The 25613-nt window shown below is 45.9% G+C and overlaps 1 protein-coding gene across 5 annotated transcripts in view; it reads left to right on the plus strand.

Moving 5' to 3' along the window:
• Positions 1–20502: 20502 nt before the first annotated feature.
• Positions 20503–25613, plus strand: part of PPARD (peroxisome proliferator activated receptor delta) — an 86542-nt gene continuing 81431 nt past the window's right edge. For 4 of the 5 annotated variants that reach the window (XM_017957820.3, XM_017957821.3, XM_021937166.2 and 1 more), the window contains exons 1-2: positions 20503–20640; positions 25010–25093. The gene's annotated coding sequence lies outside the window, so the exon portion shown is untranslated. The remainder of the gene's footprint in view (positions 20641–25009; positions 25094–25613) is intronic. The other variant, XM_009204978.4, reaches the window with a different exon arrangement.

Consider the following 25613-nt stretch of genomic DNA (forward strand, 5'->3'; position numbering starts at 1 on the left):
ATCCAAACCCATCATCAAATCCAATAGATCCTCTCTCCTTCCTACTCTCATATCTGTCCCTCCTTTTCCATCCCCATGGCTACTGACATGGCTGAGGCCTTTGTGTTTTCTACCTGGTTGTTAACCTTTAACTCCTCCTCCGCCTTGCCTGTCTCACCAAGTCCAACTGATTGCATTTCCTTGATTACTCTCAGATCCACACTTTTGAGGCCACGTCTGTCATGGCTACTGCCTTATTCTGGCTCTTGTCACTTCCCAACTAGGTAAGAGCAGTAACCAGGTCTCCTTGTCAACCCCTCTCCCCATTGCCACCTGGATAGGATTTCTAAAATGCAGATTTGTCCTTCACTCTTCCCAGTTTCCAGTCCCTTGGTGGTATCCTAGAGTTTTGATATTTAAATTCACATTACCATATGTGGCAGATGAGGCCCATGGCGATCTGTCCCAGGAGGGCCTCCTATGCCTCTGCCTTATGGAGCTATTGGCAGCTCCCTCTAGGCCTCACACTGACTTCCTTTCCCCATCCTTGTAACAGCCTTCATAACTAAATGCTTGAGCTCCTCAAGGTCAGGGACATATCTTCTTGAACTAAGAGCCATGGTGATTGGCTCTTAGGAGGCATGCAACAAATATTTGTCAAATACATATATGAATGAATAAATTCTGAAGCGAATAATTCAGGTGTCACAAATCCAAAAATTTATGGAGTAGCTGAAATTCAAATTCAAGTTCATTCATTTTCCAGGTCTCTATAAAAGACAGGGTCTCTACAAAACTTGGCTGGTCTCCAACTCCTGGGCTCAAGCAGTTTTCCCGCCTCAGCTTCCCAAAGTGCTGGGATTACAGGCAGGAGCCAATGCACTCTGCCCTCAATCAACAAATGTTTATTAAGCTCTTATTATATGCCAGCTTCTGGCTATATTGTACAGAACAAAAACAGAGTCTCTGCCTTCCTGCAGTTTATGTGGTATCTGATTTTTTGAAACCAAGTCTCACTCTGTCACCCAGGTTGGAGTGCAGTGCCTGATCTTGGTTCACTGCAACCTCCACCTTCCAGGTTCAGACGATTCTCCTGTCTCAACCTCTGGAGTAGCTGGGATTACAAGCGTGTGCCACCACATCTGGCATTTTGTTGTTGTTGTTTTGTACTTTTAGTAGAGACGGGGTTTCACTACGTTGGCCAGGCTAGTCTCGAAATCCTGGCCTCAAGTGATCTACCTGCCTCAGCCTCCCAAAGTGCTGGGATTACAGGTGTGAGCCACTGTGCCTGACTTTGCAAGTACACTAAACCTGATTGCAAGGAACTTCATTACAGTCTATTTAAAGTGTCGTGAAACAAAGCTGCTAATATAATGATGCAGATTTCAAGGACAAGCCATGAAGCTCAAACTCTAAGTGCTGTAGGAATTCAGAGAAAAGGGAAGTTTTAGGTAGAAGCTGGGATTTGAGATTAAAGGCGGCCAGGTGCGGTGGCTCACACCTGTAATGCCAGCACTTTGGGAGGCCAAGGTGGGTGGATTGTTTGAGCTCAGGAGTTCGAGACCAGCCTGGGCAACATGGAAAAAACCCATCTCTACAAAAAGTACAACCTCCTGAGCCGAGGAGGTTGAGGCTGCAATGAGCTGTGATCATGCCACTGCACTCCAGACTGGGTGATAGAGTGAGACCCTGTCTCAAAAAAAGACAGAAATTGTATCCATCCTCTGTAACGACTGATTTTTGTTTTTCTTTTTAAAATTTTTAAATTTAATTCTATTTTAAATTTTAATCTATTTATTTATTTTGAGACTGGGCTATGAGACTGGTGAATTTTTGTATTTTTGTAGAGATAAGGTTTCACCATGTTGCCCAGGCTAATCTTGGGCTCAAGTGATCCACCCACCTTGGCCTCCCAAAGTGTTGGGATTACAGGCATGAGCCACCACACCTGGCCAGTAACTATAATATTTTAAATTAATGATGAAAAATATTACGTGTCATCTTAAAAATGTGCAAGGTGGCTGGAGGCAGTGGTTCATGCCTGTAATCCCAGCACTTTGGGAGGCCAAGGTGGGAGGATCACTTGAGACCAGGAGTTCAAAGTCAGCCTGGGCAAAATAGTGAGCCCATGTCTCTACAAAAAGTAAAAAAAAATTAGTCAGGTGTGGAGACATGTGCCTAGAGTCCCAGCTACTGGGGAGGCCAAGGTGAGAGGATCCCTTGAGGCCAGGAGTTGGACACCAGCCTGGGCAACATAGTGAGACCCCATCTCCACAAAAAATTTAAAATTTTTTTTTTTTTTTTTTTTAAATTACCTAGGTGTGGTGCGTGTGGAGGTCAAGGCTGCAATGAGCTATGATCACGCCACTGCACTTCAGCCTAGGCTACAGAGTGAGAATCCATCTTATAAAAAAAAAAAGAAAGAAAAAAAATGTGCAAGAGGTCCAGGGCCCAGATCAAAATTGCCAATCCAGAAGAAGTTTCCTCTGTCAGGCAAGTTATTATCACTAGTTCTGCTGCCAGTATTAGTCAGGCCTGGTATCTAATCAATGCCAGGCTTTTCTCTGAGAAGGGAATGGGGTATGGCTAGAGCAGTGTAGATTCCTTCATAATCCCTTTCTGCTGTTTTCTTCTGACCTAACTGTGGAATTTTTGGGGTCAGTGATTCCAGGGTTTTTTGGTTTTTGTTTGTTTGTTTGTTTGTTTTTGAGACAGAGTTTCCCTCTTGTCTCCCACGCTGGAGTGCAATGGTGCAATCTTGGCTCACTGCAACCTCCGCCTCCCAGGTTCAAACAATTCTCCTCCCTCAACCTCCCAAGTAGCTGAGATTACAGGTGTGCACCACCACAACCGGCTAACTTTTTGGATTATTAGTAGAGATGGGATTTCACCATGTTGCCAGGCTGGTCTTGAACTCCTGACCTCAGGTGATCTGCCCACCTTGGCCTCCCAAAGTGCTGGGATTACTCACGCCTGGCCTGATTCGATGTTGTAAATAATTTGTAAGTATTCAGTTTCTACACAACTTTATCATCTGCCAAGAATTTTAAAATAATGTTTGTTCAGCTGTCAATGTTGAAACACTTATTTAATATTACAAGCTTTTCCCTGGTTTTAGTTTTGTTTGGAGTTTTTTGACTTATGAATATTATTTCTGTTTGTCAATAAGAAATGTAAGACTGGAATGTTAATAAATTTCAGTTTAGTTCTATAATGTCAAGAATTTAAGAATTTAAAAAATTACTGCAGGAAAAAGATAGTCATGAAAAAAAAAAAAATTAAAAAGGCCCAGGGCTGGGCACGGTGCCTCACACCTATAATCCCAGCACCTTGGGAGGCTGAGGCGAGTGGATTGTGAAGTCAGGAGTTCAAGACCAGCCTGGCCAACATGGTGAAACCCCATCTCTACTAAAAATACAAAAATTAGCCAGGCATGCCTATTAGTGGAGCATGCCTATAGTCCCAGCTACTCGGGAGGCTGAGGCAGAAGAATTGCTTGAACCCAGGAGACAGACATTGCAGTGAGCTGAAATCATGCCACTGCACTCCAGCCTGGGTGACAAAGCAAGACTCCATCTCAAAAAAAACCAAAACAAACAAACAAAAAAAACCAAATTAGGCTGGGTAGGGCCAGGCGCGGTGGCTTACACCTGTAATCCCAGCACTTTGGGAGGCCAAGATGGGAGGATCATGAGGTCAGGAGTTTGAGACTAGCCTGGCCAACATGGTGAAACCCCATCTCTACTAAAAATACAAAAATTAGCGGGGCATGGTGGCGTGCACCTGTAGTCCCAGCTACTCTGATGGCTGAGGCAGGAGAATCACCGGGAGGCAGAGGTTGCAGTGAGCTGAGATCATACCACTGCACTCCAGCCTGGGCAACAGAGTGAGACTCCATCTCAAAAAAAAAAAAAAAAAAATTAGACTGAGTGTGGTGGTGTGCACCTGTATTCCCAACTACTCTGTAGGCTGAGGTGGGAGAATTGTTTGAGTCCAGGAGGCAGAGACTGTAGTGAGCCATGATAGTGCCACTTCATTCCAGCTTGGGTGACAGAGTGAGACTCTGTTTCCAAAAAAAAAAAAGAATGTAAAAAATTGATTGGCTTAAAAATGTTTCATCTTAGATAAAGCTTGCAATTACTATCTTAAAAAATATGCAAGGGGCTTCATGGTTCTTATATATTCTCTCAGGATTGGAAGGGCAGACAATTTTGAAGATCACTGCTATGGAGAACCATGAGTAGAAAGTGGAGTGAGACCTGGTTATAGAGATTCTTGGAAGCTATGCAGAGTTTAGATTTGAGGTGGCAAGCCAACCTCTGATCCTCAGTTTCCTCACCTGTAAATGGGGTCCATTCCAGACTTTTAAATATTCTATGGTGGGACATAGGGAGGGATTGACAGTGGAGGCATGATATAGTGATATAGTGAAAGGAAGATCACTCAGACACCTGAATGCGAGCCATGTTGGGACTGGCATGAGAAGCCACCAACCTTGGGGGACATTTCTAGGTGGAAGGAGAATGTATTTTCTAGTCTTTTAATTCCAGGGTTAGAAAATAACTCCTGTGTCCTTTCCATCACCCTGGACAAAGAAAAGTGTGTCCTGTCTCTGATGCCTTCACAGATACTCATAAACCCTAGGGGCCGCGTGGAATGCGCAGCATTTGTGGCCGCACGTCTTCTCTCTTTCTGTGGCTTGTACATGAGGAGGGATGGGGAAGTGAGGCTGGAGTACAAGAGGCGTGTTAGCAACTCTTGCCAGGGGTCCACCTGGCCCAAGGGGTGCCTACTGAGTCACCTCTGTAGTTCCTGCAGCAGTGAGAGGGGAAGGAGAGGGCGACGCCTGGCAGACTGGTTTCAGAAGACTGAGGAGGCCCCCACCTGCTGGCTAGAGGCTGAAATGGCTATGGAGAATCAAATTCAGAGACGATCCAGCCTTCCCACTCTGCACTATACGTTACAATAATCAGGCATCAGAGCAGGTTTTGGTAGCTGAAATCCCTGTCTGGTCTGGAACAGGTTGTAGGTGCTTGGCAGGAACCAACTTTTCCCACTCTAAGCTGTCCCCCAGGGCAAATCTAGTCAAAATGAAGATTCAGGGAAGTTATTTTAGTCTAGGTTTGTGATTCAAGTAACGGAAACTGGCTGATTTAAGCTAACTTAACTGACTTTCCAGAAAATAAATTTATTAGTAGAATATAAGGGAGTACCTTACATAATTGGGAGGTCGAGTGAGCTGTCTTGGAGGCTGTGTAGTCAGAAACAGTACCCAAATCAGGCCACACAACAGTTCTTGTGAACACACTCCAGCTGCCACCTCTGGGTACAGAAGCTGCTGCATCCTTGGATAATCTTACCAAATGCTGGATGCTGCTCTTACAACTGCTGCCCTGGTTGTCTCTGGAAATTGGGTGGAACTGCTGTTGCCACTTACCTGAATCAATTATGCATGCTTCCTGGGTCTTCATCGTCCCACCTTCCAATGCATCTGATTGGTGTGCCTTGATCATGTGACTATGTCCTAGCTGCACAGGAGGCTGGAAGAAAATGCCTGTAGTTCCAGCTACTCTGGAGGCTGAGGTGGGAGGATTGCTGCTTCAGTCCAGTAAGAAGAGATTGCTGAGATCACTCCACTGCACTCCAACCTAGATGACAGAGCAAGACCCTGTCTCATAAAAAAGAGAGAGATAGAGAAAGAAAGAAGGAGGGAGGGAGGAGAAAGAGAGGAGGGAGGGAGGGAGAGAGAGAGTGAGAGAAGGAAAGAAAAAGAAAGAAAGAAAGAAAAAGAAAGAAAGAGAGAGAGAGGAAGGAAGGAAGGAAGGAAGGAAGGAAGGAAGGAAGGAAGAAAATATATAGGGGAATGATGTCAAATGTCAAACATCAGAAAAGCTCTTACATGGAAAATAATTTTGACTTAGTTTACCTCCAATGGGTAGAACTAAGATTATTGGGTAAGCGTATCAGAGGATATATGTTTTTTCTTAATATGAAGAAGACTTTTGTTGTTCTTAGAAAATAGCCAGGCAAGGTGGCTCACGCCTGTAATCCCAGCACATTGGGAGGCCAAGGCGAGTGGATCACCTGAGGTCAGGAGTGTCTATCAGCTTACAACATGTTGAAACCTGTCTCTACCAAAATACAAAAATTAGCCAGTGGCAGGTGCCTGTAATCCCAGCCACTCGAGGCTGGAGGCAATGAATGGCTTGAACCCGGGAGGTGGAGGTTGCAAAGTGTGCCTAGACCAATGCACCCCAGCCTGGGTGGACAGAACAAGACTCATCTCAAAAAAAAAAAAAAAAAAAAAAAGGCTAGGCTCATGCCTGTAATCCCAGCACTTTGGGGAGGCTGACGGGCCAATCATGAGGTCAGGGCGATCGGCACCATCCTGGCTAACACGGTGAAACTCCGCCTCTTACCCATTGGCCACAAAAAATTTAGCCTGGCGGTGGCGGGCGCCAGTCCCAGCTACCGGGAGGCTGAGGCAGGAGAATGGCGTGAACTCAGGAGGTGGAGCTGCAGGGTCGGTATCGCGCCCACTGCACTCCGTTTCTGGACAGAGTTTGCACTTCCCGCCTCAAAGGAAAAGAAAGAAAAACAAATAAATGCAGCCATTATGGAAAAAAAAAAATATATGGAAAGATAATGACTTGCAGAACCACAATCCAAAGACAGTTACTGGTAACATTTTTGTGTGTTTCCTTGTAGTTTTTTTTGTTTTTGTTTTTGTTTTGTTTTGTTTTGTTTGTTTGTTTTTGGAGAGAGAGTCTTGCTCTGTTGTCCAGGCTGGAGTGCAGTAGCACAATCTTTGCTCACTGCAACCTCCACCTCCCGGGATCATGCGATTCTCCTGCCTCAGCCTCCCGAGTAGCTGGGACTACAGGTGCACACCACCACGCCTAGGTAATTTTTTTGTATGTTTAATAGAGACAGGGTTTAACCATGTTGACCAGGCTGGTCTCAAACTCCTGATGTTAACTGATCCACTTTCCTCAGCCTCCCAAAGTGCTGGGATTATAGGTGTGAGCCACTGCGCCCGGATTTAATTTTTTTTTGAGACAGGGTCTTACTCTGATGCCCAGGCTGGAGTACAGTGGAGCAATCTCAGCTCACAGAAACCTCCACTTCCCAGATTCAAGCGATCCTTGTGCCTCAGCCTACCGAGTAGCTGGTACTGTAGGCACACACCACCATGCCCGGCTCCTTTCAGTCTTTTTTTTTCATGCTAATTTTTAGTTTTCAAAACAGTGTGATTTCACTCCATACATATCATCGTATCTTCTTCCACTTAATATCAGATTATAACATTTTCCCACTTTATTACTATCCAAAAGACCACCATGATGGTTAAATAGTAGATAGGAGAGCTTTACTAAGTGCTATCAGTTTGCAAACCAGGAAGAGATAGTCTCAGACATGGACCAAAGGTGCTCTCTATTCTCTTCAAAGAGGGAAAGGGCAGGTTGGGTTTTAAGCCTCACAGGGTCTGTGTTACACAATAGTCATACATATTTAGCAGGTTTGGGGGGAAAACTATACATATTTATGAGGGGAGCCAAGTGCATGCACAATGGGCAAATATATATGTAACATACATCCCATGTTCACTTTGGGGCGGGTTTTAGCATTAAAATGAGGTGGAATTTGGCTCTTTACATCAAAGATGAACTATAGAACAAAAAGACCGTTTGTGTGGAGCCTCTATAAACTGGCTGAAACTGGTTTAAGGTCTGCAGCTGCTTATCAAAAAAGAATGTTTGTAGGCCGGTGACTCATGCCTGTAATCCCAGCACTTTGGGAGGCCAAGGTGGGCGGATTGCTTGTGCTCAGGAGTTCGAGACAAGCCTGGGCAACATGGGGAGCTTCCATTTCAATTATAAAAATAAAAAATGTTAAAAAAAAAAAAAAAGAGGCTGGGTGCGGTGGTTCAAGCCTGTAATCCCAGCACTTTGGGAGGCCGAGATGGGCCGGATCACGAGGTCAGGAGATCGAGACCATCCTGGCTAACACGGTGAAACCCCGCCTCTACTAAGAATACAAAAATAGCCGGCGAGGTGGCGGGCTTCTGTAGTCCCCAGCCACCGGGAGGCTGAGGCCGGAGGCTGGCGGGAACCCGGGAGGCGGAGCTGCAGTGAGCTGAGATCCGCTACCGCACCCAGCCTGGGCTACAGAGCCGACTCCGCCTCAAAAAAAAAAAAGAAAGAAAGAAGAAAGAACAAAGAAAGAAAGAAAAAGTATGCCAGCACAATGCAGTGGCTCTGGCGTGCCTCAACCCCAGCACTTCGGGAGGCTGGAGTGGTGGATCACCTGAGGTCAGGAGTTTGAGACCAGCCCGACCAACATGGAGAAACCCATCTCTACTAAAATACAAAATTAGCCGGGCATGGTGGCACATGCATGTAATCCCAGCTACTCAGGAGGCTGAGGCAGGAGAATCGCTTGAACCCAGGAGGCAGAAGTTGCAGTGAGCTGAGATCTGTTTACTGCACTCCAGCCTGGGCAACAGGAGTGAAACTCGGTCTCAAAAAAAAAAAAAGAAAGAAAGAGAAAGAGAAGAGAAGAGAAATAGGAAGAGAAGAGAAGAGAAGAGAAGAAAAGAAAAGAAAAGAAAAGAAAATGCTTAGGCTAAATTTCCTTCCGTCCAAGCAGAGAGTTGTAGGGTCTGGGCTGGAAAAATTAGCTAGGAGAGGTCTGATCAATGGCCTGATACCTCCTGTTGTTAAGAGAGTTTAACCAGAATGTGGTTTTTCCTGTAGTCACAGGAATTTAGGGAGCTGCCATGCCAGCTGCATTGAGCCTGTAATTAACTTTGTTTCCTTAACCTGAGGTTCTGTCTTAGTGATAAAGTGGTGTGTATTTTGGTCTCTCAGACCATATTACCAACTCTTTTTAAGCATCATTTTTAATGGCTGCATAATATTCCATCAGAAGGATACAGCATAATTTACTTAAACATTTCTCTGTTGTTGGACAATTAGGTTCTCTCCAGTTTTTTGTTGGTTTAAATAATACTGCAATGAGCATTTTTGTGTACAAAGCCTTTTATGTATTTAGGATTACTTCCTCAAGACAGACTATCCAAAGTAGAATTATGGGTTCTAAATAATAAATATAGAGATAGACATTTATTAGATATATTATATTAAATTTCATTTATTCTTAATATAAAAATGAAATGAAGTGAAAAATAGAATAACTTAACAGTGCTCCTTGAATTTCTTTTAGGAGAGGAATTGTCTTTTTGTTTTTTTGAGACAGTCTTGCTCTGTCACCCAGGCTGGAATGCAATGGCGCGATCTTGGCTCACTGCAACCTCCACCTTCCGGGTTCAAGCGATTCTCCTGCCTTAGCCTCCCAAGTAGCTGGGATTACAGGCATGGCCACCATGTCTGGCTAATTTTTTGTACTTTTTAGTAGAGACAGGGTTTCACTGTGTTAGCCAGGATGGTTTTGATCACCTGACCTCATGATCCAAGCTGTCTCTTATTAGGAATATTAACTTAAAAATCACAAATTTGGGCCAGGCACAGTGGCTCACGCCTGTATTCTCAGCACTTTGGGAGGCCAAGGCGGGCGGATCACGAGGTCAGGAGATCGAGACCATCCTGGCTAACATGGTGAAACCCCGTCTTTACTAAAAATACAAAAAATTAGCTGGGCATGGTGGTGAGTGCCTGTAGTCCGAGCTACTCGGGACACTGAGGCAGGAGAATGGCGTGAACCTGGGAGGCGGAGCTTGCAGTGAGCCGAGATCATGCCACTGCACTCCAGCCTGGGTGACAGAGCGAGACTCTGTCTCAAAAAATAAAAAATAAATAAAATAAAATCACAAATTTGGCAAGGTATGGTGGCTCACACCTGTAATCCCAGCATTTTGGGAGGCTGAGGCAGGCAGATCACTTGAGGTCAGGAGTTCGAGACCAGCCTGGCCAACATGGCAAAACCCGTCTCTACTAAAAATACAAAAATTAGCAGATGGCCGAATAGGAACAACTCCACTCTACAGCTCCCAGCGTGCTCAATGCAGAAGATGGATGATTTCTGCATTTCCAACTGAGGTACCTGGGTCATCTCATTGGGACTGGTTGGGCAGTGGGTGCAGCCCACGGAGGGTGAGCTGAAGCAGGGCAGGGCATTACCTCACGGAAAGTGCAAGGGGTTAGGGAATTTTCCTTTCCTAGTCAAAGGAAGCCAAGACAGACTGTACATGGAAAGATGGGACACTCCAGCCTAAATACTGCGCTTTTCCAATGATCTTAGTAAACGGCACGCCAGGAGATTATATCCCATGCCTGGCTCGGAGGGTCCCACGCCCACAGAGCCTTGCTCACTGCTAGCACAGCAGTCTGAGATCGACCTGCAAGGCAGCAGCCTGGCAGAGGGAGGGGTGTCTGCCATTGCTGAGGCTTGAGTAGGTAAACAAAGCAGCCAGGGAAACTTGAACTGGGTGGAGCCCACCGCAGCTCAGCAAGGCTTGCTGCCTCTGTTGACTCCACCTCTAGGGGCAGGGCATAGCTAAACAAAAGATAGCAGAAACTTCTGCAGACTTAAAAGTCCCTGTCTGACAGCTCTGAAGAGAGCAATGGTTCTCCCAGCACGGCATTTGAGCTCTGAGAACGTACAGACTGCCTCCTCAAGTGGGTCCCTGACCCCTGTGTAGCCTAACAGGGAGCACCTCCCAGTAGGGGTTGACTGACACCTCATACAGGCAGGTGCTTCTCTGGGAGGAAGCTTCCAGAGGAAGGATCAGGCAGCAATATTTGCTGTTCTGCAGCCTCTGCTGGTGATACTCAGGCAAACAAGGTCTGGAGTGGACCTCCAGCAAACTCCAACAGACCTGCAGCTGAGGGACCTGACTGTTAGAAGGAAAACTAACAAACAGAAAGGAATAGCATCAACATTAACAAAAAGGACATCCACACCAAACCCCATCCATAGGTCACCAACATCGAAGACCAAAGGTAGATAAAACCACAAAGATAGGGAGAAACCAGAGCAGAAAAGCTGAAAATTCTAAAAACCAGAGTGCCTCTTCTCCTCCAAAGGATTACAGCTCCTTGCCAGCAACGGAAAAAAGCTGGACGGAGAATGACTTTGATGAGTTGACAGAAGTAGGCTTCAGAAGGTCGGTAACAACAAACTTCTCTGAGCTAAAGAAAGATGTTTGAACCCATCGCAAGGAAGCTAAAAACCTTGAAAAAAGATTAGACGAATGGCTAACTAGAATAAACAGTGTACAGAAGACCTTAAATGACCTGATGGAGCTGAAAACCATGGCATGAGAACTACGTGACGAATGCACAAGCTTCAGTAGCCAATTCAATCAAGTGGAAGAAAGGCTATCCATGATTGAAGATCAAATTTATGAAATAAAGCGAGAAGAGAAGTTTAGAGAAAAAAGAGTAAAAAGAAACGAACAAAGCCTCCAAGAAATATGGGACTATATGAAAAGACCAAATCTACGTTTGATTGGTGTACCTGAAAGTGATGAGGAGAATGGAACCAAGTTGGAAAACACTCTTCAGGATATTATCCAGGAGAACTTCCCCCAACCTAGCAAGGCAGGCCAACATTCAAATTCAGGAAATACAGAGAACACTACAAAGATACTCCTTGAGAAGAGCAACCCCAAGACACATAATTGTCAGATTCACCAAGGTTGAAATGAAGGAAAAAGTGTTAAGGGCAGCCAGAGAGAAAAGTCGGGTTACCAATAAAGGGAAGCCCATCAGACTAATAGTGGATCTCTCGACAGAAACTCTACAAGCCAGAAGAAAGTAGAGGCCAATATTCAATATTCTTAAAGAAAAGAATTTTCAACCCAGAATTTCATATCGAGTCAAACAAAGCTTCATAAGTGAAGGAGAAATAAAATCCTTTACAGACAAGCAAATACTGAGAGATTTTGTCACCACCAGGCGTCCCTTATAAGAGCTCCTGAAGGAAGCACTAAACTGGAAAGGAACAACTGGTACCAGCCACTGCAAAAACATGCCAAATTGTAAAGACTATTGATGCCAGGAAGAAACTGCATCAACTAATGGGCAAAATAACCAGCTAACATCATAATGACAGGATCAAATTCACACATAACAATATTAATCTTAAATGTAAATGGACTAAATGGTCCAATTAAAAGACACAGACTGGCAAATCGGATAAAGAGTAAAGACCCATCAGTGTGCTGTATTCAGGAGACCCATCTCTCATGCAGAGACAAACATAGGCTCAAAATAAAGGGATGGGGGAAGATCTGCCAAGCAAATGGAAAGCAAAAAAAAGCAGGGGTTGCAATCCCAGTCTCTGATAAAACAGACTTTAAACCAACAAAGATCAAAAGAGACAAAGAGGGCTATTACATAATGGTAAAGGGATCAATTCAACAAGAGGAGCTAACTATCCTAAATATATATGCACCCAATACAGGAGCACCTAGATTCATAAAGCAAGTCCTTAGAGACCTACAAAGAGACTTAGACTCCCACACAATAATCACGGAAGACTTTAACACCCCACTGTCAACATTAGACAGATCAATGAGACAGAAGGTTAACAAGGATATCCAGGACTTGAAATCAGCTCTGCACCAAGCAGACCTAATAGACATCTACAGAACTCTCCATCCCATATCAACAGAACATACATTCTTCTCAGCACCACATTGCACTTTTTCCAAAATTGACCATATAGTCGGAAGCAAGCACTCCTCAGCAAATGCAAAAGAACAGAAATCACAACAAACTGTCTCTCAGACCACAGTGAAATCAAATTAGAACTCAGGATTAAGAAACTCACTCAAAACTGCACAACTACATGGAAACTGAACAACCTGCTCCTGAATGACTACTGGGTAAATAATGAAATGAAGGCAGAAATAAAGATGTTCTTTGAAACCAATGAGAACAAAGACACAACGTACTGTGAAACTCTGGGACACATTTAAAGCAGTGTGTACGGAAATTTATAGCACTAAATGCCCACAATATAGTTTTGCAAAAGATCTAAAATCAACACCCTAACATCACAATTAAGAGAATTGGAGAAGCAAGAGCAAACAAATTCAAAAGCTAGCAGAAGGCAAGAAATGACTAAGATCAGAGCAGAACTGAAGGAGATAGAGACACAAAAAATCCTTCAAAACATCAATGAATCCAGGAGCTGGTTTTTCGAAAAGATGAACAAAATTGATAGACCACTAGCAAGACTAATAAAGAAGAAAGGAGAGAAAAATCAAATAGATGCAATAAAAAATGATAAAGGGGATATCACCACCGATCCCACAGAAATACAAACTACCATCAGAGAATACTATAAACACCTCTACGCAAATAGACTAGAAAATCTAGAAGAAATGGATAAATTCCTGGACATATACTCCCTCCCACGACTAAACTAGGAAGATGTTGAATCTCTGAATAGACCAATAATAGGCTCTGAAATTGAGGCAATAATCAATAGCCTACCAACCAAAAAAAGTCCAGGACCAGATGGATTCACAGCCGAATTCTAGCAGAGGTACAAAGAGGAGCTGGTACCATTCCTTCTGAAACTATCCAATCAGTAGGAAAAGAGGGAATCCTCCCTAACTCATCTGATGAGGCCAGCATCATCCTGATACCAAAGCCTGGCAGAGACACAACAACAAAAAAGAAAATTTTAGAACAATATGCCTGATGAAGATTGATGTGAAAATCCTCAATAAAATACTGATAGACCAAATCCAGCAGCACATCAAAAAGCTCATCCACCATGATCAAGTCGATTCACTTGGGATGCAAGACTGGTTCAACATACCAAATCAATAAATGGTCTCCATCATATAAACAGAACCAAAGACAAAACCACGTGATTATCTCCAATAGATGCAAAAGACCTTTGACAAAATTCATTCTTCATGCTAAAAACTCTCAATAAACTAGGTATTGATGGAAAGTATCTCAAAATAATAAGAGCTATTTATGACAACCCCAGCCAATATCATCATAATGAATGGGCAACTGAAGCATTCCCTGTGAAAACTGGCACAAGACAGTGTGATGTTCTCTCTCACCACTCCTATTCAAAATAAAGGCTAGAAGTTCGCCAGGGTAGTCAGGCAAGAGAAAGAAAATAAAGGGTATTCAATTAGAAAAGAAGAAGTCAATTAGTCCCTGTTTGCAGATGGCATGATAGTATATTTAGAAAACCCCATCATCTCTAGCCCCAAATTCTTAAGCTGATAAGCAACTTCCAGCAAAGTCTCAGGATAATGTAAATCAATGTGCTTAAAATCACAAGTATTCCTATACACCAATAACAGACAAAGAGAGAGCCAAATCATGAGTGAACTCCCATTAACAATTGCTACAAAGAGAATAAAATACCTAGGAATACAACTTACAAGGGATGTGAAGGACCTCTTCAAGGAGAACTACCAACCACTGCTCCTTTTTTTTTTTTTTTTTTTTTTAAAGACAATCTCGCTCTGTCACCAAGGCTGGATTGCAGTGGTGCAATCTCAGCTCACTGTAACCTCTGCTTCCTGGGTTCAAGTGATTCTCCTGCCTCAGCCTCCCGAGTGGCTGGGATTAAAGGCGCTCACCACCACGCCCAGCTTTTGTGTGTGTGTGTGTGTGTATATATATATGTGTGTGTGTGTGTATATACGTATATAAATATATATACATATATATATACTTTAAGTTCTAGGGTACGTGTGCACAAAGTGCAGGTTTGTTACATAGGTATACATGTGCCAAGTTGGTTTGCCGCACCCATTAACTCGTCATTTACATTAGGTATTTCTCCTAATGCTATCCCTCCCCTAGTCCCCCACCCCATGACAGGCCCTGGTGTGTGATGTTCCCTGCCCTGTGTCCAAGTGTTCTCATTGTTCAATTCCCACCTATGAGTGAGAATATGTGGTGTTTGGTTTTCTGTCCATGTGATAGTTTGCTCAGAAGATGGTTTCCAGCTTCATCCACATCCCTGCAAAGGACATAAACTCATCCTTTTTTTTGGCTGCATAGTATTCCATGGTGCATATGTGCCACATTTTCTGAATCCAATCTATCATTGAGGGACATTTGGGTTGGTTCCAAGTCTTAGCTATTGTGAATAGTGCTGCAATAAACACACGTGTGCATGTGTCTTTATAGTAGCATGATTTATAATCCTTTGGGCATATACCCAGTAATGGGATTGCTAGGTCAAATGCTAATTCTAGTTCTAGATCCTTGAGGAATTGCCACACTGTTTTCCACAATGGTTGAACTAGCGAGGTTTCCACCAACAGTGTAAAAGAATTCCTGTTTCGGCCGGGCGCCGTGGCTCAAGCCTGTAATCCCAGCACTTCGGGAGTGTCAGGCGGTGGATCACAGAGCCAGGAGATCGAGATATTATCCCTGAGAACTCCCTGCCTTGTTTGAAAATAAAGAGAAGGGAGTGCTTATAGTCTCAGCTATTGGGAGAAAGGAGGCGGAGACAGACCTGGCGGAGCAGCAGTACATTGACTCCAGCCTGGGAGACAGTGAGACTCCGCTTCAAAAAAAAGAATTCCTGTTTTCTCCACATCCTCTCCAGCATCTGTTGTTTCCTGACCTTTTTTTTTTTTTTTTTTTTTTTTTTTTTGAGACGGAAAGTTCTCACGCCCAGGCTGGAGTGCAGTGGCCGGATCTCAGCTCACTGCAAGCTCCACCTCCCGGCTCACGCATTCTCCGCCTCAGCCTCCCAGTAGCTGGGACTACAGGCTCGGGCCACCTCACTCGCTAGTTTTTGTATTTCTTAATAGAGACGGGTTTCACTGGTGTTAGCCAGGATGGCTCATCTCCTGACCTCGTGATCCCGCCTCTGACCTTAAATGATCACTTAACTGGCATGTATCTCATTGTGGTTTTGATTTGCATTTCTCTGATGACCAGTGATGATGAGCATTTTTTCATGTGTCTGTCACCTGCATAAATGTCTTCTTTTGAAAAAAAAGTATCTATTCATATCCTTTGCCCACTTTTTGATGGGGCTCTTTTGTTTTGTTCTTTGTACCACAGTTCCTTATAGATTCTGGATATTAGCCCTATCATGAGATTGCAAAATTTTCTTCCCATTCTGTAGGTTGCCTGTTCACTCTGATGGTAGTTTCTTTTGCTGTGCAGAAGCTCTTTAGTTTAACTAGATCCCTTTTGTCTATTTTGGCTTTTGTTGCCGTTGCTTTTGGCGTTTTAGTCATGAAGTCCTTGCCCATGCGTATGTCCTGAATGGCATTGCCTAGGTTTTATTCTAGGGTTTTTACGGTTTTAGGTCTAACAATTTAAGTCTTTAATCTATCTTGAATTAATTTTTGTATAAAGTATAAGGAAGGGATCCAGTTTCAGCTTTCTATATACGGCTAGCCAGTTTCCCCAGCACCATTTATTAAATAGGGAATCGTTTCCCATTTCTTGTTTTTGTCAGGTTTGTTAAAGATCAGATGGTTGTAGATGTGTGGTGTTATTTATGAGGCCTCTGTTCTGTTCCACTGGTCTATATCTCTGTTTTGGTACCAGTACTGTGCTGTTTTGGTTACTGTAGCCTTGTAGTATAGTTTGAAGTCAGGTAGCGTGATGCCTCCAGCTTTGTTCTTTTTGCTTAGGATTGTCTTGGAAATGCGGGCTCTTTTTTGGTTCCATATGAACTTTAAAGTAGTTTTTTCCAATTCTGTGAAGAAAGTCATTAGTAGCTTGATGGGAATGTCATTGAATCTATACATTACCTTGGGCAGTATGGCCATTTTCATGATATTGATTCTTCCTAGTCATGAGCATGGAATGTTCTTCCATTTGTTTGTGTCCTCCTTTATTTCGTTGAGCAGTGGTTTGTAGTTCTCCTTGAAGAGGTCCTTCACATCCCTTGTAAGTTGTATTCCTAGGTATTTTATTCTCTTTGTAGCAATTGTTAATGGGAGTTCACTCATGATTTGGCTCTCTCTTTGTCTGTTATTGGTGTATAGGAATACTTGTGATTTTCGCACATTGATTTCGTATCCTGAGACTTTGCTGAAGTTGCTTATCAGCTTAAGGAGATTTGGGGCTGAGATGATGGGGTTTTCTAAATATACTATCATGCCATCTGCAAACAGGGACAATTTGACTTCTTCTTTTCCTAATTGAATACCCTTTATTTCTTTCTCTTGCCTGACTACCCTGGCCAGAACTTCCAACGCTATTTTGAATAGGAGTGGTGAGAGAGGGCATCCCTGTCTTGTGCCAGTTTTCACAGGGAATGCTTCCAGTTTTTGCCCATTCAGTATGATATTGGCTGGGGGTTTGTCATAAATAGCTCTTATTATTTTGAGATACTTTCCATCAATACCTAGTTTATTGAGAGTTTTTAGCATGAAGGGCTGTTGAATTTTGTCGAAGGTCCTTGAAAGGAGGAGGGGCTGGGACAGGAGCTTTATGCTGAACAGGTTGGCTAAACATACATAATCTGGCTAATTTTTGTGTGTGTTTTTAGTAGAGACGGGTTTCACCATGTTAGCCAGGATGGTCTCGATCTCCTGACCTCGTGATCCGCCTGCTTTGGCCTCCCAAAGTCCTGGGATTACAGGCGTGAGCCACCGTATTTTTGTTTTTTGTTTTTTTTTTTTAAGAGGCAGGGTCTCACTATGTTGCCCAGGCTGGTCTTGAACTCCTGCACTCAAGCAATCTGCCCACCTCGGCCTCTGAAAGTGTTGGGATTACAGGCAAGAGCCACCATGACTGGCAGAAAATGTAGTTTATTCTTTAGGTGTAAGAGTGTGTGACTTCTTACCTGTCACAGCTGTAGGTCCTGATTATAATTTGGTTTCTTACTGCCACAGAGTGCATTCTGTTAGTCTATGATCTGCATTTTTTTGTTGTTGTTGTTTGTTTTGAGACGGAGTCTCACTGTGTTGCCCAGGCTGGAGTGCAGTGGCCGGATCTCGGCTTACTGCAAGCTCTGCCTCCTGGGTTCACGCCATTCTCCTGCTTCAGCCTCCCAAGTAGCTGGGACTACAGGCGCCTGCCACCACGCCCGGCAAATTTTTTGTATTTTTAGCAGAGATGGGGTTTCACCGAGTTAGCCAGGATGGTCTCGATCCCTGACCTTGTGATCCGCCTGCCTCAGCCTCCCGAAGTGCTGGGATTAGAGGCGTGAGCCACTGCGCCCAGCCTATGATCTGTATTTTAACATTGATGCTGGTCAGATGTTGTGTCTAAACTGCAAAAGGGAGGGAGTATAACCAGGCATGTCTAACTTCCTGACCTGTCATGGTTGGAAATTCAGTTTTTAAGGTTTTTCTGGGGTCCCCTTGGCCAAGAGGGTCCATTCAATTAGGGGGCTTAGGATTTTATTTTTAGTTTACAGGGGAAATAAGCCTGTTAGGGGTAGACAGATCTTCAAAGCATGAGTGTTGGCAGGAACTTAAGCAACAAAGAGATATGGTTAAAATGTCTCTTTCTCTTTCTCCCTAGAAAGCCAGAGGAATTTGTGTTTTCTTTTTTTTTTTTTTTTTTTTTTGAGACGGAGTCTCGCTCTGTCGCCCAGGCTGGAGTGCAGTGGCCCAGGCTGGAGTGCAGCCTCCCAAGTAGCTGGGACTACAGGCGCCCACAACCGCGCCCGGCTAATTTTTTGTATTTTTAGTAGAGACGGGGTTTCACCGTCCTCTCGATCTCCTGACCTTGTGATCCGCCCGCCTCGGCCTCCCAAAGTGCTGGGATTACAGGCGTGAGCCACCGCGCCCGGCCTAGAATTTGTGTTTTCTCCAGAGAGGGTGGGACAGAGGAGAGAATGGTGGGGCAGGAGGGAGAGTTAGTGATTTGGGAGGAGGCTAGAGGGTGCAGGGCCAGTTAGAAAACCTCAGCTGGGGGTGTGGAAAGGACTTTTAAAAACTTCTGAGGGGTGAGTTTAAACTGTTTGCCATGTATCATATGACCTCCCCCAGGGCCCAGAGTACCCCAGTGTCTTTGTACTCGTGAATGTTTTGTGTGGGAAGGGTGCGGGCAGTCTTGAGGGAGAGCTGAGTTTCCTCTCCAGACTTCTGAACTGCGGTACAGCAACAGCCTGGCAAAAGCAGAAACCCAGAGGCAGAGATATTTAGGAGAATATAAATCCCCAGATATTTGCAAAAAATATTAAGGGAGGGGCTTTGACTTCCACAGTCCATTTTTACCTCAATCTCAAAGGGCAAGGAAGTTGACGTCTAAGTTACAAATATAATGCACAAGCATTTCAAAAAGTAGGGGGAAAAAGAAGAGAAGCCCAAAGAAGGGGAAAAAAAATCACTCATCGCTGCCAGGCACGGTGGCTCACGCCTGTAATCCTAGCACTTTGGGAGGCTGAGGTGGGAGGATAACTTGAGTCCAGGAGTTCAAGACCAGCCTGGGCAACATGGCAAAACCCTGTCTCTACTAAAACTACAAAAATTAGCTGGGCGTGGCCGGGCCCGGTGGCTCACGCCTGTAATCTCAACACTTAGGGAGGCCGAGGCGGGCGAATCACGAGGTCAGCAGATCGAGACCATCCTGGCTAACATGGTGAAACCCTGTCTCTACTAAGAATACAAAAATTAGCCGGGCGTGGTGGCGGGCGCCTGTAGTTCCAGCTACTCGGGAGGCTGAGGCAGGAGAATGGCGTGAACCCGGGAGGTGGAGCTGGCAGTGAGCAGAGATGGCGCCACTGCAATCCAGCCTGGGCCACAGAGCTAGACTCCGTCTCAAAAAAAAAAAAAAAAAAAAAAATCACTCATCCAGATAGCTAGGGTGTGGCCTAAGGAGCTTGTGGCCTACGGAAGGTGTGGCCGAAGGAGAGGCGAGGGGTAATCTTTAATGATGATGGAGAGGAGCCGTTGGTCATATACCTGAGAGTCAAGTTTTGTTCATCGCCAGATGAAAGCCAGCTTCTTCCACCAGATTGTCTCCCAGCTGCTAGGTAGCTTTCTGTGATACATCTTAAGCTATAGGTTGGGTCAATAGGTCCCTTCCAGGTCTTCAAGACCTGGATTAAGATGTAAGAACAGAATTTTCTACAACAATAGGGAGGATGTCCCCTATTTTAGGTGAATAAGCATATTACATAAGCACATGGGAAGAAAGGTTAAGAACTCTAAGACCGTAAATTTCCAACTGTAGAAGCCTCTTGAAGGCGGAAAGCCCTTTTTTGAAAATTACAGGCGGTATGATCTCCTCCAGTGGACCTAGCACTGGGTTAAGAGTCTCTCCAACTGCAAGTCCCGTACCTTTTCTAGGACTAAGTTTCTTCACTGGAAGATGAGGAGGTTGCACTAGATGACCTCGAAATTCCCTTCCAGCTTTAAATTCCCTCTTGTGACACTTGCTGGACTTGTTCTACTGGCCCAGGCGCTCTCCCTTAGCTGCTATGTCCGCATCCCGCACCAGAGGGCGCCACAGGCGGGCCCTGGGCAGCGTGCGGTGGGCGGAGAGGCAGAATCAGGGGAGTCTCCAGAAGGCGTGGTGATTGGTCACCGCCAGGCGGAAGGGGGCGTGGGGAGGGAAGGGCCGAGCAGCGCGGTGACGTCGCGCTGGTGGGGGCGGGGCCGGGCCGCGGAGCGTGTGACGCTGCGGCCGCAGCGGACCTGGGGATTAATGGGAAAAGTTTTGGCAGGAGCGGGAGAATTCTGCGGAGCCTGTGGGACTGCGGCGGTGGCGCCGTAGGCAGCCGGGACAGGTCAGTCTGAGACGAGAGAAGCGGGCAGGCAAGTGGCGGAGGGAAGCGGCGGGCCTGGGCCGAGGCGGCCAGCGGGACTGGGGCGCAAGGCCCGGCGGCGGGGAGCGGGGCGCGGGGTGCGGGGAGCTGCCAGGGTCCGCGGACACCGTCGCGGCGGCTTCTTGATGCTCCGGCCCGCTCCGGTCAGCCGCCGTGCGTTGCCGTGTAGGCGCCCCGCCGCCCCTGCGCCCCCCGCCCTTGGACCCCCATAGCTGCGTGAGTGAGTCCGAAACACGGGCCTCCTTCCACCCGACTCTGTGCCCCTTCTTGGGCCTCGTGGCTCCGTCTCCTCCCACTTAGGAGAACCCTGTCTCAGGCCCGGGGGCCTCTCCCACTCCCCTCCCCTGCCTCTGATCTCTTCCTTCACCCCTTTCTGGTGTCCCCGAATCCATTGCCGTATCTACCTAGGGTCTTTTCGGGGATCTTTTCCTCTGTCCCCCTCGTTATCCTTGTCTTCTGCCTTCATCCTCCCAACCTTGCTCTTCGCAGGCTTTACTGTCTTTCCCCATCCTTGTGCCCTTATCTGTGGCCTGATCCCTCCCAGTACTATAGGTCCTCATCCTCTTCCCCAGGGTGTTCCTAGGCTTTTTCCAGCTCCGGGCTTGCAGTCCCTGTCTCCCTAAGACTTTCACTTTGGCTCCCTGAGAGGCCCTGTTTTTGCTCCTCTTTCCAATTTCCTTCGTATCGGTTCCGTCCCCTACATTCCTGTCGCCCAGCTCCTTTTCTCTCCCTGTTCCTTTCCCCTGCTTCAGGGAGAAGCGTTAGCTCCACACTCTACTTTCACTTGACCTGCAGTTGACAGAACCATGGGGTGGGGTGGAGGTGTTCAGACCTTGATCGAATTAGGAGGCTGATTGACTAAAGGAAATAACAGATTGTGTGGGAGAATTTACTTGGGTGTTGCATCAGAGATGATGTCCAATTTGTAGGCCATTCTTCTCATCTCAGCTTTAATACTTCCCCTTTATAGGGCTGTTGACTTCCAGGAACCCTTGGGGAGAGACGGCGCTGAGCTGGATGTGTGCCGCGCGTAGCCAGAGGCTTTGTCCAATTCTTTTCCCTTTCCAGGAACCAGGGTTTTGTGTCTTTCCACTCTGGATATATGGAATACACTTATACCATGATACCCCAGCCTTTGTGTGCCCTCACTCCCACCCTCCACCCTGTGCTCCATCCCAAAGGGCTAAGAGAATTCTCCAGAAGCTGTGCCCCAGAAAATCCTTGTGGTCTTCAACCTTTTTTCTGTGTACTGGCTCCAGAACTTTTTTTTTTCCCGTTCGAGTTTTGAAATAGATTGCTGGCCTGATAGCCCTGGGGCTGGCGGGCATCTGTCCTTTTATTATTGGTGGCTTGAAACAGCTGCTGATTTTCTCTCATATCTCTTTGACAATCTTTGGCTAACTGAATGTGCCTCTGATGTTGGTCACTGAACATGTTCTCTTGGAGTCTCTTCTCCCTCTTTTTTCTTTGTTCTTTTCTGAATCTAGGGAATCCAAATTCTCCCTCTTTTTCCCTGGGAGCTTAATTTCCTCTGTATCAAAGAGGAAGGGCAACCCCAAAGTTCTGTTCCCTTCACACAGGCATAGTATGAGGTATCAGATTGATAACTACCTGGGCAGGTTGTGGGGCCGCAGTAGTTAGACCTTGTCAGGAACTTGAGCAGACACGTCTGCTTCCAGTCACATAGATTGTCTTTTCTGGGACTTGAGAGCCCACCACCTTACATGTGTGTCTGGATGTTTAACCTTACCAGACAGAAAATTCTCTTCATATCCTTCAGTTTGAGCTCCTTTATTTGGTGTTGGTTCTCTAAAGAAATATTCAAGAAATAACATATCCTTTGTTTCTACCCAGTCTGATCTTGGAGGATTCTGAAAGCATGACCCACTCTCAAGTTTAGAGATGAAGGCTCATTGTTTCACCTGGCCCCAGGTTTCTAGGGCTCCTCTTTTCATGATTGTGCTGTCTTTGAGCCAGATTGGACATAGGAGTTGGCAACCTTTAGGAGCTGTGGTGGAGAGCCAAAGGAACCAGCTTGACCAGACTTTAAAGTTTTGTAATCCTCTTGTGCACTGACTGTTTTCTGTGAAAGCAGTAGGATTGTGGATGGCCTGTCATTGAGCCAGTCCCCTCTCCACTGACCCCAAGACCCCCTTTGCAGCACTTGCAAGGATTTGGGCAGACTGGACCAGAGGGTTTCCATGTTCCTGTGAATAGCATCTCTCCAGGGTTTTAGTGAATCATTCTAAAGGGGTAGAGGTCAAGTGTTGGACAGATTTTGAGTCTAGTCTCTGGCTCTCAAGGACTCCTCCTTACTCTTTTGAGCAGTTTGTTACTCCTGGCCGCGCTTACCCCTTAGTAGTGCTCTCTGCTGTGGTGACAGGTGAGAGATTTGAGAACAGGTCAAGGCCAGTCCTTGTGGAGCAGCTTGGGCACCAGCAGCCCCAGCTGGATAGCTTCTTGCAGTTTGTCCACTCTCGTTTTCTGAGAAGGTAGTCATGATTGTCAATCACCAAATTCCTTCCCATTCAGTGATTTTTGCAGAGTCTGGGTCTGGATTTTCTTTCCTTCTTTCTTTTGTGACACAAGGTTTTGTTCTGTTGCCCAGACTGGAGTGCAGTGGTGCTATCATAGTGCATTGTAACCTCGAACTCCTGGGCTCGGGGATCTTCCTGCCTCAGCCTCCAGAGTAGCGGGGACTATGGGTGTACGCCACCATACTCAGCTAATTAAAAAACAATTTTTTGGTAAAGACAGGCTCTCACAATGTCTCAAACTCCTGGCCTCAAGCAGTCCTCCCCACCTTGGCCTCCCAGAGCACTGAGATTACACGGACTGCTCGTTCGGCTGCCTTTCTCTGCCTCTTCATCATGGCCTTCTTGTGTAATATACGCCTTAACCCATTCAGGAAGAATTGCTCCTCCTCAGCCTTTCAACCCCACCCGTGGTCCCTTAGACCCCTTCCCTTAGGGCCTGGTAAGAGGATAGACAGTGTAGGGTACTGGCCTAGGAAGCCATTAGGCCTCTGCTTTGGGCCTACAGCTGTCCTGACTGTTGTGCAAGATGTCTTCAGGGCCTGCGGATTCTGGCACATCCTGGAGTAGTGCAGCTCCTCTCTCTCAGGAGTTGGACCTGTCACTTTTTTTTTTTTTTGAGACAGAGTCTCTCTCTGTCGTCCAGGCTGGAGTGTAGTGGCGTGATCTCGGCTCACTGCAAGCTCTGCCTCCCGGGTTCACGCCATTCTCCTGCCTCAGCCTCCCGAGTAGCTGGGACTACAGGTGCCCGCCACCACGCCCGGCTAGTTTTTTGTATTTTTTAGTAGAGACGGAGTTTCACCGTGTTAGCCAGGATGGTCTCGATCTCCTGACCTCGTGATCTGCCCACCTCAGCCTCCCAACATGCTAGGATTACAGGCGTGAACCATCGCAACCACCCTGGACCTGTCACTTTAAGGGCTTCAGCTGTATCCTGTCCCTGAGGCCCAGCTCCCTGAGTGCTCCCTGCAGGCTGGGAAGCTGAACAGTGGTGCCTTCCTCCAGTGCCTCTGAAGGGCCTGGAAATTGCAGGACCCAGCTCCACTGCTCAGCATTGCCCACACTGGAAACGTTCTCTTCCTCCCTATCCAGGTCTCTGTGGGCTTTGTCCATTCTGCCAGGCCCTTGCTTAGCCCTGTGCCCGACGCCATTGTCTATGCCATGTTGTCCCAGATTACCTAGTAGCTGCTTCTTGAGATGGTTTGGTGTCCCTGAGCATTTTTCTCTGCCTTTGGAGCCAGGGGGAGGGGCTGCTTGCAACAGCTGGATTCCAGGATGTCAGAGGAGCCCTTGGAACTTACCTTGAGCCTGGCAGGGAGAACATGGCCCCTTGCATCAGGTTTCAGACATATGGTTCTTCTTCCTTGGCAGAAGGCTCCTAGCCTTCATAACTCAGCAGGCTGGTGATTGGGATGTGACTCCAGTTCATTCTCCAGGGGCTTTGGTGAAGGAATCAACTATGACTCAGGACATCTTCATTTATGAGCTGCTACCCATGGGGGGTATTGGGCACCAGCTCCTTTCTTACCTTGCCTGCTCCTTCTGCCCCGACCTGACAAAATCAGCAAAGCCAGTGTCTGCGTGCTTGGGAGCGAGCAGACTCCTTCCAGGATTGGGGAAATATTTGCTGACTCAGGCTCAGAATCACATCTCAGGGTGGTGCGTAAGGGACAGATGAGGAGCCAGATTACCTTGGGAGCACTCTTTGAGTTATGGTGGGTATAACTTATTAGAGTTGCTTTTAGGGCCCCTGGCATTTCTCAGCTAAAGCTGTTGGGGTTTTTTCTATCCTGCAGTGTTGTACAGTGTTTTGGGCATGCACATGATACTCACACAGTGGCTTCCGCTCACCAACAGATGAAGACAGATGCACCAATGAGGTAATCCCATTTTCTTTACTCAGGAGTCCCTGATCACCACTGACACAGGATCCAGATTTAAGATCCTGACCTTGAAGTTGAAATAATTTCACTAGGGCTTATTCCCAGATTCCAGGTTCCTGTCACAGCATCTGGTACCAGTTGCTTACGCGTAGTATAGACATTTATTAAGTAATTATTGAATGTCTGTGGTTTACATAGTTTTTTCAGGAGCATGGAGATTCCCACCTTTGCGCCCATTAAAAGATAAACTCCACAGGGCAGGGAGTTATTTTGCTGCCTGTTGTGTCTAGGATAGTGCCTGGCACAGAGGAGATAATTAATATTTGTTGAATGAATAAATGAATGGACTTTCATCTTTGCCCATATGGGTACCTAGGGTGCCAGACTACAAAGATGGTGTCCATCACTCTCTTATTTAGGGAGCAAATATATACATTTTTTTGTTTGTTTGTTCATTTTTTGAGATGAAGTCACGTTCTTGTCCCCCAGGCTGGAGTACAATGGCGCGATCTTGGCT

This window comes from Papio anubis, chromosome 6, assembly GCF_008728515.1.
Source record: "Papio anubis isolate 15944 chromosome 6, Panubis1.0, whole genome shotgun sequence".
NCBI lineage: Eukaryota > Metazoa > Chordata > Mammalia > Primates > Cercopithecidae > Papio > Papio anubis.